The 17,622-nt window shown below is 39.4% G+C and overlaps 1 pseudogene; it reads right to left on the bottom strand.

The window, feature by feature from the left end:
- Nucleotides 1–16,659: 16,659 nt before the first annotated feature.
- Nucleotides 16,660–16,988, bottom strand: LOC118636614 (annotated as a pseudogene).
- Between the last annotated feature and the right edge of the window lie 634 nt (nt 16,989–17,622).

Below are 17,622 nucleotides of genomic sequence, written 5' to 3'. Positions count from 1 at the left end.
TGTTTCTATCGCACTCTCCCTCTCCCTTCCTCTCTCTCTAAAATAAATAAAGAAAAAAATAGTAATAAAGAAGTGATCAAGTTCTATAAAGAGTGAAAAATGAAGATGCTATTCTTTTCTAATTTTGGATTGTTCGCAAGAAAGACTCCAGGTTTGTTACTAATACCCTAGGAAGTATTCTGTACCGCAGGATCTGTTTTCAAATTACAAAAGGTAATATACATTTTAATTGGATCCCTGTTATCTATCGAAAAACTGCAAATGAAATAATTACTTAACATTCTCGCTTCAAGATTTTATCCATTTTTAATGACTAAATTCTACTTTCACATTAAAAGAAGTTCAGCACTTATCAGCAATTATGAATATAAAAATAAAGTCTAATGATGTAATAAAATACAGTACATAAAAATGGTGTAGAAATGTAACTGGTGGTTAATTAAGAGATAATGCCCAGTACTGAATAGTGTCATCCTTTGGCACAAATATTAAAGTGAAGGAATGTCATTATTTAAAAAGCAGGCAAGTAATTTATAGACATCATACTTATGCTATAGCCTGATTTATAGGAATACCACCAGATGACAAAGATAAGAAGGGTATATAAGAATGGTGTTCTGTGTTCAGCCAATGTGGCTCAGTGGTTGAGCGTCAACCCATGCACCAAGAGGTCGCTGGTTCGATTCCCAGTCAGGGCACATGCCCAGGTTGTGGGCCCGATCCCCAGTGGGGGGCATGCAGGAGGCAGCCAATCGATGTTCTCTCTCATCGATGTTTCTATCTCTCTCTCACTCTCCCTTCCTCTCTCTCTAAAATCAGTAAAGGGGGACAAAAAAAAGAATGGTGTTCTCATACCCTCTACACCCTGCAACACATGTCTTTCTGTCCTGAAGCAAGAGACCTTACCTTTGACTTTAGTTTTTTCATTTGTACAATGGAGAAAACATCTCTACTTTAATCACTTCATATGATTTCAATAATTGAGAAATAAAGCAAAAAATAAGAAAGCATATTGACAATTTTAGCAATGTTATATAAATGTGGGAGAAGCTTGAAAAAGTACACACACACACACACACACACACAACCGACATAAGTTACACTGGTATTGGTTGGAAGGACTGTTTTAGTCAGTTTGCAGATGTATGCTCCACAGTAATTTTCTCAACTACTCTTTAGTATATGTTCAAAGATACATATACAGCTAGGAAATAGGGTAAAACCGTGAGCCCTTAAAGTTAGTCATTGCTAAAAAAAAAGTGTGAACTCAACAGAGATTTGTAAAATGCACTTCCTAGGTCCCCTGTAAGATGGACTCCTCAGGTCATTTCTAAGATTTAAAATCTTCAGTTTTAGAAAAGAAAGAATATTTGAAGTAATTCTCACAAACATGCGATTATGTTACCAAGCAAGGGCCCACTGCTCCATGTGCATAGGAGCCAAAGCTATGACAATGACCTTTGTGAAAAGAATGAGCTATGTATTTAATATTGAGTCTGGACAAGTTTTTTGTTTTTTTAAGTTTTTTTTTTCCCCCTTTATTGATTTTAGAGACAGAGGAAGTGAGGAGAGAGAAATAGAAACATTGATGAGAGAGAACATTGATTGGCTGCCTCCTACATGCCCCCCACTGGGGATCGGGCCCACAACCTGGGCATGTGCCCTGACCGGGAATCAAACGGGTGACTCTTGGTGCATGGGTCGACACTCAATCACTAGGCCACACCAGCTGGATTAGTTTTAAGGGTTAGGGATAACAGGGTGGCATGAGGTAATGCTGATGGGGCAATTTTTTAAAAAAAATTGATTTTAGAGGGAGAGAAAGGAAGGGGGAGAGAGAGAGAGAAACATCAACGAGAGAGAACATCTATTGGCCGCCTCCTGCATGCCCCCCACGGAGGATCGGGCCCACAACCTGGGCATGTGCCCTGACCGGGAATCAAACTGGTGACCTCTTGGTGCATGAGTCGATGCTCAGCCACTGAGCCACACCAGACAGGTGGGGTAAGTTTTGATGGGAAGGTTTGTAAGAGAAGGTACCAAGTAATTCCAATCCGGAGGGTTTGATTGGTCAATTCTCTGTCCATATTTGGTCTAGGCACTGGATTTTCCTTATTGAAGGACCCCTCTCCTCCTAAAGGGCTCTGGCAACCAAGTTTCCACACTTGAGTTTTGTAGACTATTGATTCCGGGATCATCTTGGGGACATAGGTGGTCATATGCACAGTGCTGTCTCTATAATAACTCCAAGGCTGCATTAATCACCAATATGCTCTACGAGGGCAGAACCATTTTTAAGTTGGTCAGTGGGACTTGTGTGCTGTGTCAATGATAAAGAATATAAAATGATCTGCTATAGACATAAGATTAATCCAATGAAGTGACCAACTTTAGGGCAATGAAAAATGTTATTGCATTTGTTACCGAACCCAAGTTTATGTGCCCGATGCTTCAACAAAGGTTTATTGATCAAGGCAACATCAATGGAGAACATGGGGGGCCTAATGTTGCTTCAGACCCCTCTTGCTCACTGGACTAAGCTAAAGGTTTTTAAGGGGTTTGGAGAACAGGTATGCAGAAGTGCTGGTGGGGCAAGTTTGAATTGGAGATCCTCGGAATTTAGCCATTTATGATAAAGGCCATCAGCACTGGATCTTCCTAGACAATGAACCTGAATCCAGTGTTCAAGTTCCAGTGATGTCCCTCGCCTTTGGTTGCTTGTGTGTTGGGGGTGTTGGGGGGTGGAGAGGGGTGGAGACTTTGGTTCCTCTTGCAGCTAGAGGTCAAAATTCTTTCCTCTGAATATGCATGGGCTGTATGACATGCAGTTTTGGACTGTAGTCTTTGAAAAGAAACTCAATATCCAGTTCAACAAGATGGGACAATTTTGAGCTGGTTCTGCAATTAGAAACTGAGGTGACTTTGAAAAACGTTCTTTGTAATGAATCAAACGGCCATCGAGAAGGGCTGTCTATGTAGGCTGATGTTTTTGTTTACACATCCATTACAAGTGCAGTATTGTGATTTGTAAGAAATTATATATTTATATAGATAGTCATTCAGATAACCAAAGTACATTTTTCAAGTAGATTTGGTTTTCATCCACAGTTCTAAGCTCATAGCTCTCCAAACCCTTGGAACTTCCAGAGTGAAAAGAGCAATAAGAACATCTTTTGTTATAATATTGGGTCCTTGTTCTCAGTTCCTGAAATCACATAAGAGCCATTAAAGGGACATGGGTGTCTTGTATTTCATAACAAGTCCCTTTCCACCACCACTGGGTTCGCATTAATGAAGGTGACCTTTGTTAAGCACCTAAAGCTGGGCTTTGTTGCCAAGGAAACCAACCTTGAAGAGCATGTTGCAACTTTCAGTCCCATCCTCTCATTTGTGGGGAGGAAAGAGAGGCTTGGCGTTGGCTCAGTTACCAGTGGCCAATGAGTTAATCCATCACGCCTACGTAATGAAGCCTCTATTAAAAACTCAAGAAGGAGGGGTTCGGAGAGCTTCCTGGTTGAGGCATCAGAATGCTTGTTGATACCAGCATGCGTGGCCACCAAGTTCCCAAGACAACAGAAGCTCTTTGGTGAAGACCTCGCCCTATAAATCTCTCTGGCTGTTGGTTCGTATCTAATAACCTTTGTAATAAATTCTTGGACACTAACACAATTCGCGTGCTGGAGAATTGCTCATTGCCTTCACACAGGTACATGTTGGAATTGGATCCAGGAACCCAATATAGACCAGTCATTTAACGTAATGAATTTTTAAAAACTAAATATCTGGTATTTATAATAAGTCTAGTTTTGGTAGATTGCTTAGTGGCTATATATTTTTTTTTACAATCAATTAATAATAAAGAATAATAATAAAGAAGTAATAAAGCAATAATAATAAAGAATCAACAATGATAATGATCAGCAAACAAATATAGATGTGGTGCTTGGATACCCGATAATCAGGTTTAGTAAAAGTCTTTTTGAATGAATGAGTGAGTGAATAAGATGCTAGAGATTCTCTCCATCTCATTCAGCAATTTTGTTTCTGTTTTCACATGTTATATTTCTATTTTCTCTCAATAAATAGTACCCATGTAAGCTCAAAATACAAATGCATGCAGGTACATGATCTCATGGAGCCAGATGTATTTTGGAATTCAGAAATGGTGGATTTTAGAAAAGTGATCTGGAGTATATACTGCCACTGGAGAACAGCCCAAGTGGGTTTGAAGCAGCACTCATCTAAATATTTACAGTAAATGGCCCGGCTGGTGTGGCTCAGTGGTTGAGCATCGACCCATGCACCAAGAGGTCGCCGGTTCGATTCCCGGTCAGGACACATGCCCAGGTTGTGGGCCCAATCCCCAGTGGGGGGCATGCAGGAGGCAGCCAATTGATGTTCTCTCTTATAGATGTTTCTATCTATCTCTCCCTTCTTCTCTCTAAAATCAATAAAAAATATATTTAAAAAAAGTTTTGCAGCTTTAAGGAGCATATATAGGGAGGCTACATGGACAGAGCTGAGATTCCACCCTCAAGAGGTTTTGACCTGGAGAGCACTGGAAAAAAGGATTTAAATTAACAGGAGAAAAAAACTTGTCCTCTGGGTAGGTGTGTGTGTGGAGGTGTCCCAGGAATTCCCAGACATGACTGGGGGAGAAGTTGCTGGGACCTGGAGCTCTAACAGTAGATGGGCGAATGTAACAAGCTAGTGAGACTCCTTACGACCTTTTATTCAATGCAAGTTGAAAAGTCTTGGGGAAATTCTGGTTATTTCAAAGGGTTAAATATTTAGTTCAAATGAAACCTTTATACCATCATAAACTAAAGCTATTTTAAATTTATTATTTTTTAGGTGGTATGGGGTGTTTGGTGTGGAAACATACTGCTACCATTTGTTTGATTAATAATCATTTTAGGAAAAAAATTCTAGGGGGCCAAAGAGTATTTTACATTGGGCATGCATGCACACACATGCACACACACACACACAGATGCACACATACACATGCACATGCACACACATGTGCACACAACTAACCAACAAACAAAAGATTTCAGTATGATCTTGGCATAGGGGTCAAGAATGAGGGATGGATCTGCCCTGGCCTGGTAGCTCAGTTTGTTAGGGCATCGTACTAATTGCCAAGGTTGCAGGTTTGATCCCCAGTTAGGGCACAGAGAAGAATCGACCAACGAATGTATAAATAAGTGGGACAACGAATTGATATTTCTCTCTCTTTAAGATCAATAAATAAAAGGAGTAAAAAAATAAAAAGAATGAGGGATGAAATTGTGCGGCAACTGATTGTTAGTTGGCCCTTTAAAATTATCATTTGATTTTTGTTATTCTGTCTATATTCACCCTCTAAAAAATACACTTGTCAGAATCATCGTCGACCCATTTTTAACCTCATAATTAAGTACATTTAAGAGAAAAAACACATTTCCTGAGGGAAAGACCAAGGGCATTTCCATGATATCCTAAATAATACAAATGAGTGATAAAAGACATTAAAGTGTTTTGAGATAAAAGAATAGAATAATTGGGGATTTTAGATTTAATATTCAAAAAGTTTGAAGCAGTATAAAAATCACTATTTATATTCATTTGCACTTATTAGTTTAAAGTGAGTTAATCATGTATATTTATTTTATTCCCTGTAAAAGGTCTTAATATCAGCAATTATAATCTCAGAGCCATTACATTCAATTAAAGAACCAAATGTGCTAATTTTTCCTGTAAGCATCCAAGACATTTTCAAGTTTTAAATGCATAAGAAACATTTTGAAATTGAATGCAAGTTTTAAAATTAAGGGAACAAGTTAAACTCAAAAAGCATGCGAAGGCATTTACGTTTCAATTTGGGGGAAAAATGTCAATAGAAACAACCTTACAAAGATAATGTCAATTTGCAGCCACAAAAGCCAATTTTAATGTCAAGAAAATAAATTGCCACAATAAGAATTTATTTAGGGAACAGTGGCATCACCTTTAAAAGTTCAATCACATATTCATTGCAGGCAATCACTTGTTAAAACTCGAGTCTGTCTGTCCTAATTTGTTTTCGATAAGCCACTAATATTGTCCCTACCATTCCTCTTCAAAGCTCCTTATATTGGCTTTTCTCTTTGTTCTACAGCATTGCCATTAATAAGGGGTTTCAATTGTGGAATGGAAAGAATGGTTAAAAATTCTGTTGATTCATTGTCAACCAGAGAGCATTGTAGAGTCATTTGAAAGGTATGTAGTATGGTAACAGATTGGAGTGGGAAAAGAAAGGAAGGAAGAAAATAAATGTAAATATTAGTGAACTCATTTTCCCTGTAGAAGTATTGATTTCATTCATCTTACTTGATAGATAGGATGACTAAGCAAAAAAGCCAAATCCAAAGGCATCAATTAAACCGGAAACAGGAGTGTAGTAGAGGAAGGGCGAAATGATGAATGTTACTTCGTTAAAAGAAAAAAAAAAAATGCAATCCTTCTTCATGAGGGATTCATCATTTTTCTTCTGCTTCTCAAGTCGTCTTAATAAGCATTTGATAAATGTCTATTTAGCTTGAAGAGAAAAATCATGTTTAAAAATCTTGGTTCACTGGTCATCTTACACATATTTCACTTTAATAATAATAAAAACTTGATCAGATATCAGATTCCCTGTACAATTGTTTAATGTCTTAGCTTAAATTTTCTAATCGTCGTACAGAAACACTAAGAAATTTCATCACGAGCAACAGCAAATTTATGACAAAACAGTGCATCACATATATTTCCCCAGTAACATTGAGAAGAGTTTATATGAAAATTTCACTACAGAGATTGGTCTCAGTGGATAACACATCATTATCCCAACTGCATATATGCAGACTTAAGATGAAGCTGTTCTCAGAGGGATTCCATGATATTAAAATGTGAGGGTTTGTGAATATTGTAAACACTGGAATGAAGTTTGAGAATGCAAATATTTACAACTGTTAGTGTGCATGCCAGCTGTCATATAGATACATATGGAAGTTCAAAAAGAATTGGATAAAAGAACCAACTGTTTCTCTCATATATGAGCCTAGTCTTTCCATTTATCTCCATTGAGTAGACTGTATCCCAGATAGTTGTGCTAGCAGGCATTCTTCTAGCAAAACTGTGTAATCGTCCAAATAAACATAAAAGGAAAAACCAAGATTTATTGAATTTTTATTGCCCATATTGGGAAGATAGACTTTATTTGGAAAAAAAAGTATAAAAGTATAATGTTTTGTGCACAAACTACAGTCCTCACTTGTATCTTAGCATTTGTTGTGCTGTTTTTGAATAGTATACATTTTAATATCTTAGCAAATATGCATAATTTTGTGTGGCTGTATTGAAAAACAATAGCATTTGATCTGACCGCATGCCTCATAGGCAAGAAATATGAGGCAGTGAGAAATGAACAATCTATTGGCAAAAGCATCTTTAGGAGTGGAAAAGAAATGTAATTTGGATGACATTCCAGACTTCTTATTAACAACTACTCTATTTCTTTATTTATGTTATTAAATTTTTTTTCTTTTCTTTATTGATTTTTAGAGAGAGGAAGGGAGAGAGAGAAACATTGATGAGAGAGAACATTGATTGGCCGCCTCCTGCATGCCCCTCACTAGCGATTTGGCCCACAACCTGGGCATGTGCCCTGACCGGGAATCGAACCGGTGGCCTCCTGGTGCATGGGTCAGTGCTCAACCACTGAGCCACACCAGCTGGGCAACAACTATTCTGAATTTAGTTCCTATTCTGTGGCAGGAAGGTTATAATATTAGCTTATATGTATAAGCATTGCAATGTTCCAGTGAGGTATTCCTGTTATCTTTGCTATCTCTAATTCACAGATCTGCTACAGAAGCTCAGAGAGGTTATGTGATTTGCCCATGGTAATATAGCTAGTAAATGGCAGAGTTGAGATTCAGACCCAGATATTATTCATCCAAAATAGCCTGAAAGAAAGTACCTAAATTCTTTCCTTAACAATGAAATATCAGCCTTGGGCAGTGGGTATAATGCAGGATTGTTTCACTGACAGGGACAGAGTATGAGGACTGCACCATTTTGAATTTTCCCACTGCTAAAGGGAAATTGAGCAAAAGTGTCATAACCTTGCCCGGACAGTGTTGCTCAGTCGTTGAGTGTCAAGCCATGCACCAAGAGGTCGCTGGTTCGATTCCCGGTCAGGGCACATGCCCAGGGTGTGGGCCCGATCCCCAGTGGGGGGCATGCAGGAGGCGGCCAGTTGATGTTCTCTCTTATTGATATTTCTATCTCTCTCTTCCTCTCCCCCTCTCTCTCTAAAATCAATAAAGAAAAAAATATATATTGAAAAAAGTGTCATAACCTTGTTATCTGGAAATGTTTACCTGAAATGAAGCAAAAGCAGCAAAAATTCCTGAGCTGGTCTTTGCCATATGAGCAAACACAGATTACAAGGAAAAAATGCATTTTGGAATTGCTGATCATCATAAAATATTTCGTAAGGGGTTGAAAGTAGTTTAAAAAAATACTTGTCCAAGAAATATTGAGATGGTCAGAGATGATTTGCTCATTAAGTTATAGAGCTACCGCCCTGGCTGGTTTGGCTCAGCGGTTAGAGTGTCGGCCCACGGACCAGAGAAACCTGGGTTCGGTTCCTGCTAAGGGCATGCACCTCATTTGCAATTTGTCCCCGGCCCTAGTTGGGGTCATGTAGGTGGCAACCACTCGATGTGTCTCTCTCACATTAATGTTTCTCTCTCTCTCTTGCTCCCTCTCTCCCTCCCCTCTATCTGAAGATAAATGCAAAAATGTCCTCCGGTGAGGATAAAAAAAAAAAAAATTATAGAGCTACTAATTACCTCCAGTGGTTTTCGGCAGCTGGAGATATTTTGTGTCATTTAGACACGGCTATTTGTCAATATACTCATTGAATTAGAACTACTCTTTATTGCTGTGCATGATCACTAATTACACAAGGCAGTTAACTCAAAGATTGTCATATGTATCCCATCTCTTTTAATGAAAACATAGTATTATTTTCTTTGTATGTCTCATTCAAAATTGCAAGACCAACCCTAGATAGACATCTGCTGCAGCGTTCCACATAGAATAATTGTGGATGTTTGACTACTTGATTTAGTCAAATTAGGTCTAGTAATCAGTACTGTTGTATAACCGTATCATGGAAAAACAATCCATTGAGGAAAACAAAGAAAGCTAAAAAACATGAGGCTTTTCCTCACTCTTGAATCTTTTGCTAATGTTTTGGGATGAAGAGAGAATTTACTAATTTGGGAAGTTTCTTATACATTTACTCTAATATGATAATCACTTAAAATTAGAGTGAGAAAATCTTACAAAAGCAACATGGACCACCTGTGGCTATGACAAGGGGAAGAAAAATTTCTCCTCTACCCTTCTAGGTTCTTGCTGTATTAAGGATTTATTTAAAAAAATTTTTTTTTCTTTATTGATTTTAGAGAGAGAAAGGAAGGGAGAGGGAGAGAGAGATAGAAATATCGATGAAAGAGAACATTGATTGGCCGCCTCCTGCATGCCCCCCACTGGGGATCGGGCCCACAACCTGGGCATGTGCCCTGACCAGGAATCGAACTGGTCATGTGCCGTGACCAGGAATCGAACTGGCGACCTCTTGGTGCGTGGGTCGACGCTCAACCACTGAGCCACATGGGATGGGCACTGCATTAGGATTTAAATGGACATGAGACGGATTAACAGGGAAAAAATTAATTTTCTATATATGGGGCTTTATAAGAATATGAGATCCACAGAAGGTCAGGCAATTGAGGCTTATTTGCTATTCTGAACAAAGGAAAGGGGACTTCAAAAGGGAGGAAGGCGTTTTATATGAAGATGATACACAAATGTTTGCTGGGCCATGAAGAGATAATGGGATATAGAGAGGACTTTGTTCTCCAAGCCCTGCCAAGTCTTGTATTTGTACTTATCTCTGGCGATAGCTGTTCCTGGAACAGGCCCTCTATCTAAAAATTCCTTCAGGCAGTTAAGAGGGAGGTTTCAATGCTCTTCCTGGGCCTTTTGTATCTTAAAACAACCAGCCTAAAATAATCTCATGCCAAGGAAACCTTTTGGGGTGGCAAACTCCTGCTCCCCTATACTTTCTCCTTACCACCAATTCTTAGATGAATTATGTTTTGGTGACTGGTAAATTAGGATGACCCAGAATTTCTAGTTCTCACCCACCACTGGATATTGCCTGATACTACTCATCTCTTGTAAAGAAGGGTAGCATTGTACCTTTGTTTCAACATCCAAGTACAAGTATGATGCAAGTATGACGAAATGGCATGATCAAGGTTTAATCAGATGCTTATGCCCAAATCTATTTGCAAAATTTGTAATGTGTTCTTTCTCACACATTGGAGCTGGGAAGAACCTTGATGGTGACCTAGTGACAGGAGGAAAATTAGGTCTAGAGAAGAAGTGATTTACTCATGATGACAGCTAGTTTGTGACAGAACTAGGACTGAAACCCAAAACTCCTAATTCAAAATATACCCTATGTTGCACCTCTTAAATTTTATGTGCAGATACGGGAAGCAGATAATTATCTCTTTTCTTTGTACTACTTTAAGTAATGTGCTCAAGAAAAACATTCCCTGAAAAATGTTAACTTAAGAGAGCACTTCCTTACAGTTAGGTATATAAGCTCATTGCTTATGCCGAAGAAAAGAATGTGTGAGGATAATTCATGTTTTATTATAAGCATCCTTTCTATTGTAATACCCTTCTGTGGTCTAGGGAACATTTCTACAAGTCTATTTCATTCGATTTTGTTTGTTAAACTTAAAATTCAAATGCTCAATTCATAAATTAGAAAGATTAATTGAAAGGGGAATATTTAATTTTTTTTTTCAATCTATGGAACGAAGAAAATGATCATCAAACAACAGCCTGAAATAGAGTGTCACATTGCTTTTTGGACGGGATTAAGGACTATCAAAGAAAGAAGATAAAGTTTGTTTTCTGAGATTGAATACTAAACGACAGTATTTGTCTGGCCTCACGTGGTGTCATTCTGTGCATATCTCATGGTATCTTCATACACTGTTACAGTATGTCTCGGAATGCCATTCCCCATTGAATGTTTCTTATATAAGTAAAGACAAGTCATAAGTTTATGAATGTGGATGATTGATATAGAAAATGTGCTGTTTAGAGTTTGACATTTGGGGTTTGAAAGCATTCCGAATATACACTTTTAAGACTTTTCTCTTGTTAAAAGCTGCCTCCCTTAGCTCCATCCACACCTTTCCTTGAAATACTCTTTCCCCACCTTCTTCTCCCCCTCTTCCATCCTCCTTTCTCCTGTGTTCCTGTATGCTAGTGTTGATGCGTTTCCTCTGTCACTGCTGTTCGACTCCCTTTACTTCCTTCCCTTGACATTTCCTTATTGAAGATCCTAGATGCTGTGGGCATTAAGGGCTCGGAATTCACAGGATGGCTAAGATAGATAGGCTTATCACAGACGAGCACTGAAGCCAGCTACACATGATTCATGCTTCTGAAGTGGAAATGGCTTCAGAGTTTGGTAGCCCGACTCCTTTGAAATAGGTGTTCTTAATTTGTCTTAAACGAGATGCAGCATGGCTTTATTGATGTGACTTACATCTCTTTGATTCAGGTTGCTGACAGGGACACCCCAGGGTTTTCTGGCTTCCATGGGGTGAAGGAAATAGGGAGATAGGAATGATTGAGATCTTTAAAGGAGAGTTGGCAGATGCACAAAAGAGAACCTCCCTATCAACCAAAAGAAGCCTTGAACCAGTTGGACAATAGATCAGTACATAGAGGTGAGAGAAATTTCAAGACGTGTATCTTCGATGGTGCAGGAAAAATAGTGTTAATAACATTACTACTCACTTCATATCTCTTGGCCTTATATATAAAGGAGTTTAAAATTAATGCTTGATTGATTTGATTATTTTTTTTTTCTTCATTGATTTTAGAGAGAGAGGAAGTGAGAGGGAGAAAGAGATGGAAACATCAATGAGAGAGAACATCAATTAACTGCCTCCTGCATGCCCCCCACTGGGGATCGGGCCCACAACCTGGGCATGTGCCCTGACCGGGAATCGGACCGGTGACCTCTTGGTGCATGGGTCAACGCTCAACCACTGAGCCACACCGGCCAGGCTGATTGACTTGATTATTAACAATAGGAATGAGTTTAATCCTTCAGTAGACATCTTTGTTCGTTCGTTTGTTTTTGTTGTTAATACTCTTTTCCATTGTTTTTTTTTTTTTTTTTTTGTTTTTTAAGATACAAGTGGAAGGGAGTGGGGGGAGAGAGAGAGAAACATCAATGTTAGAGAGACAAATTGATTGGTTGCCTCTGGTCAAGGGCCAGGTATGTGCCCTTGACCAGGAATTGAACCCATGGCCCTTCAGTCTGTAGGCCAATGCTCTGATCACTGAGCCAGACCAGCCAGAGCCTTCAGTAGACATCTTAATCTGAATCCTCAGTAGCCATAAAAAGCTAAAGCACTTGACCAACCCACCACTGGATATTGCCTGATACTACTCATCTCTTGTAAAGAAGGATAGCATTGTACCTTTGTTTCAACATCCAAGTACAAGATGACACTTATTAACACAGGAACTTGTCCAGAAAGGTTTGTAGGTAGCCTTACAAAGCATTTTTTCCCTTGTTCCTTGTAAATCGATCCATGTTATCAGAAGCATTTCCTTTTAGACTCTTGTGGTCTTCAGAAGACTATGTCTTGGTCGATTAAGTTAAATGATAGAGTCCAGCTGGTGTGGCTCAGTGGTTGAGCATTGACCCACGCACCAAGAGGTCACCAATTATTCCCAGTCAGGACATATGTCCAGGCTGTGGGCCTGATCCTCAGTGCGGGGGCATGCAGGAGGTGGCCAATTGATGTTCTCTCTCATCGATGTTTCTATCTCTCTCCCTCTCCCTCTCTCTCTAAAATTAATAAAGAAAAAAAAAAAAGAAGGAAATTTTACCTTTAAAAAAAAAAAAGATGAATGAGAGATAACCTTTTGGGTAAAGATTGGCATTTAAAAATACTCATCAACACTGTGCTGTATTTTTTTTTTTAAGGAATGAAATAGGCTTGTGGAAACTAATAAAACAATACTTAATTTAGCACACATTAAGACAGATGCCAATCTGTACAGGAAACAATGGAGGCTAAGATGTCCTTGTTCCTTTTTTATATACAGTATTGACTTACTGTTTATTGACCATGCTTTGTGTATCATTTTCTAGGCAATCATATTACTAATTTTATTGCGTTTTATATAGTAGAACTGACCTATTCATAAACACATTTTTAGGAAAATAAAGACAACTTCCATCATAGTTAGATCTATATAAGCTTAATTGAAACTATTTAGACCTAATTTGTCTTCAAATTGCCATGGATTGTATATATCTTCCCACCGTATTGTTACTGACTAGAAATGTAACTCATAAATGGCATTCACACCCTAAATTGCCATAATCAACTCCGCTCTTGAACTGTTCATGATAGTCATTTCTCTTTGACTAATGCTTGCCTTTATTGCAGAAGTGAAATGGAATGAAAACCACGTAAGTAAATAAATGAACTGAGTGAAATATATCTCTTTAATATTGTATATTCTATAAGTATCTAGAACAGCTTGCTAATATAAACTTTTTTGGTGTGTCCTATAAAACAAAGGTCTTTTTTGTTGCTGTCAATCCTTACCCCAGGATATTTTTTGAATTGATTTTTTAAAGCGAGAGTGGAACAGAAGGAGGGAGAGGGAGAGAAAGAGAGAAACATCGATGTGAGAGTGATATAGTTGGTTGTCTCCCGAACCTGCTCCGACAGAGACCAGGGATTGAACTTGAAATCCAGGTGCCTGCCCTTGACCAGGAATCGAACCTGTGACCCTTCTGTGCATGGACTGACACTCTAACCACTTCGCACCACTGTCCAGGTCACATTACTGGTTTTTTTTCCGATCACCCTTTCATGTCTCTCTGTTCTCTCTTAGGCAAGGACATCACATTTATCAGTGTGATTTCTGCATGCCTGCCTCTTCAACTATACTGTGGCATCTAGTTAATTCTCACATTCTGTTCTTGATATTTATTGCTGCATTAAAACAATACTCTAAAACATAATGGTTTATGGCTTAAGACAACATTATTGTTGTTATTCTTATTAGCAGCAGTAGCAGTGGTAGTAGATGTTGTGGTGTTGTAACAGTATATTTTAAGAATTTGTGGCTCAGAAATTTACAGGAGCTCAGAAGGGTTGTTCAACTCTGACTGTCACAGCAGAAGCCCAGGCAGCTGATGCTGGAGAATCTCCTTCCAAAATGGCTTCTTCACATAGATATCTGTCTTAAGGCTCTTTGATTTCTCTATCTTTCTTCAAATGGTGTCTCACTTTTCTTTATTAAAAAAATGTTGTTCTTGATTGATTTTAGAGAGAGGAAGGGAGAGGGGGAGAGAGAGAGAGAGAGAGATCAATGAGAGAGAACATTGATTGGCCACCTCCTGCATGCCCTCCACTGAGGATTGGGCCCACAACCTGGGCATTTGCCCTGACCAGGAATTGAACTGGTGACCTCATGGTGCATGGGTTGATGCTCAACCATTGAGCCACACTGGCTGGCAAAATAGCTTCTTTTCTAAGTTTTCTTTTTTTTTTCATCTTTTTTTTAATTTTTATTAATTAATTTTTGTTACAGATGTTTCTCCTTTTTCCCCCACTGATTCCTCCCTCCCCCTCCCTCCCTGCCCCAACCCCAGTTTGTGGTCCATGTCCACTATTCATGCACACATGCATATAAGTTCTGTGGTTTATCTCTCCCCCACCACCCCCCTCTTCTGGGGATTGTCAGTCTGTACCCCACTTCCACGTCTCTGGGACTACCCCATTCCTCAGAATGTTATGTTCATTATATTCCACAAATAAGTGAGATCATATGATACTTGTCTTTCTCTGTTTGGCTTGTTTCACTTAGGATGATACTTTCCAGGTCCCTCCATGTTGTCTCAAACGATAAGAGATCTTTCTTTCTTACAGCTGCGTAGTACTCCATTGTGTATATGTACCACTTTTTTTTTTTTATCCTCACCCGAGGACATTTCTCTATTTTTTCTTCAGGTAGAGTGGGAGGGAGGGAGAGAGAGAGAGACAGACATCGATGTGAAAGGAACACATCGAGTGGCTGCCACCCGCACAACTGACCAGGGCCGGGGACAAACTGCAACCGATGTACGCGCCCTTAGCGGGAACCGAACCCGGGTCTCTCAGGACCGCAGGCCGACACTCTAACCGCTGAACCAAACCGGCCAGGGCTACCACAGCTTTTTTATCCATTCGTCTACTGATGGACACTTGGGCTGTTTCCAGATCTTAGCTATTGTAAGTAGTGCTGCTACAAACATGGGGGTACATATATTCTTTCTGATTGGTGTTTCAGGCTTCTTAGCGTATATTCCTAGAAGTCTAAGTTTTCTTAATCTTACCATTTTCCCAGTGATGATGGTTCAAGAGCTAAGAGTCCTTGATTCCATCACCTTTATAACCTTCCTCATTCATTAACATCTGTTGATTCTACTCTTCTCTCTTCTGCCCTCCTTTCCAGTTCTATGGCTGCCATAGTAGTTCACGTCCTTCTAACTTCTGTTATTAAACTATGATGATAGCCTTCCAATTGTTTTCCTTCTCCCCAGCCCTGATTCATCTAATCGTGTAAAATGCCTGGTACCGTACACATACTATGAATATTGAGATTTAAATTTTTGTAATTCACGGCTCCAATCACATCACCCATCAACTCCATATATTGAGGTTGAAATATCATTGCTCACGGATGCCCATGTTATTTTGTGTGAAAGTCCTATCTGCAGTCCAGTTGTAGGTGAACACTGAAGTCCTCCCTCACCCTTGTTAGATACCAAGTGACTCTCCTCCGGGTGCCAATAGTAAGCTGTAATCACCGTGTTTTTTGGTGCCAGTTTGCTTTTCTCTATCTCTTTTTTGTCTCTGTCTCTCTCTTAGTCTCTCTCTGTCTTTGCCTGTGGCTCTGTGTTCATGTGTATGTGTGTGATTTCATACCTGATCATTAAGGGAGGGACTATATCACGTGTCTTTATATCTCCGAGCTCAACATGGTCCTTACACATAATAGGTATCTGAAAATAGGTGATAGAAATGTAAGAAACATGAATGGTCACGTGCTATCACCTCTGCCTGGAGAAGTCATTTATAACGGGATAGGCATCAGGGAAAACTGAACGGGAGAGGTAAGCTTTTGCAAACTTGCGTTCCCATCTTTCAGTGCCACAATTTCATGGGCTCTACCCTAGCTTCTCAGGCTCGTCCTTAGTTATTTATTTATTTTTTTGAGTTTTAACATGAGTTTATTAAAGACTGTCATTAGGAAGGCAACATTTGATTTGTCTTTTAGAGAAAGTTCTGTTTCTTCATGCTGCAGAATAAAGGTAATGTAGTTTATAAGCTTCTTTCTACTGGATTCTCTGATAGTACAGCACAGGGTGGTCGTTTCTGCAATGCTAGAATAAATAAAGTCTCTTCTGTGCTTCTCTTTAAAAAGTGATGAATAATAACAGAGGGTGGCATAAAAAAGCCATTTTTCCATTCATTCTGTAGTATTGGAGCCAGTATTTTTACCATCACAGGCTACAATTTTCACTTTATCCACTTTAATAAGTCTGTCACCTCTCTGAATTCAACAGCATTCGATACAAAAGTCCCCACATTATCGCAGAATCTGTACGTATTTAGAGAGCCCCTGAAATTGACTCTGTTCCTGACCCTCTGAGTCAATGCTGCATTTATAGCCTTCTCAGACTGAAGTAGAACTGGAAGGGCAAGTCGGGGAGTGATCTGTTGAGACTGTATGAGCTCATCGAGGCTTTCCTGAAGACTGTTTCCCAAATCGGCATTTCTGTATAACTGATATGCCATGGCTTAGGAGGAAGCAACTGTTTTTCTTATTCAGTCTTGCGTTATGTCCACCTCTTCCCCCACCACTTCTTCAGCAGCCGCAGAAACCACAGCCATTAAACTGTATTTACAATGATACGTGTGTGTATGTTGTGTATGTATGACCATGACCAAATGGCTAAAAGACACTACTCTGAGTTTATCTTTCCTTTCATATTAAAATTAACCTTAGTGATTTAAAAAATCACTAAGGGAGAGGGAGAGAGAGATAGAAACATCGATGAAAGAGAACATCAATTTGCTGCCTCCTGCATGCCCCCCACTAGGGATTGGGCCCACAGCCTGGGCATTTGTCCTGACCAGAAATCGAACCCAGCCCGGCCGGTGTGGCTCAGTGGTTTAGCATTGACCCATGCACCTAGAGGTCGCCGGTTCGATTCCTGGTCAGGGCATATGCCCAGGTTGTGGGCCTGATCCCCAGTGGGGGGCATGCAGGAGGCAGCCAATGGATGTTCTCTCTCATCAATGTTTCTAGCTCTCTCTTCTTCTCCCTTTCTCTCTCTCTACTAATATTAATAAAGAAATAAAATTTAAAAAAAAAAAAAAAAGAAAAGAAAGAAATCGAACCCACAACTTCTTGGTGCATGGATCGACG

Source organism: Molossus molossus, unplaced genomic scaffold, assembly GCF_014108415.1.
Source record: "Molossus molossus isolate mMolMol1 unplaced genomic scaffold, mMolMol1.p scaffold_m16_p_2, whole genome shotgun sequence".
Lineage (NCBI taxonomy): Eukaryota > Metazoa > Chordata > Mammalia > Chiroptera > Molossidae > Molossus > Molossus molossus.
The sequence above is the reverse complement of the archived record's forward strand: the minus strand, read 5'-3'. Positions and strand labels throughout refer to the sequence as shown.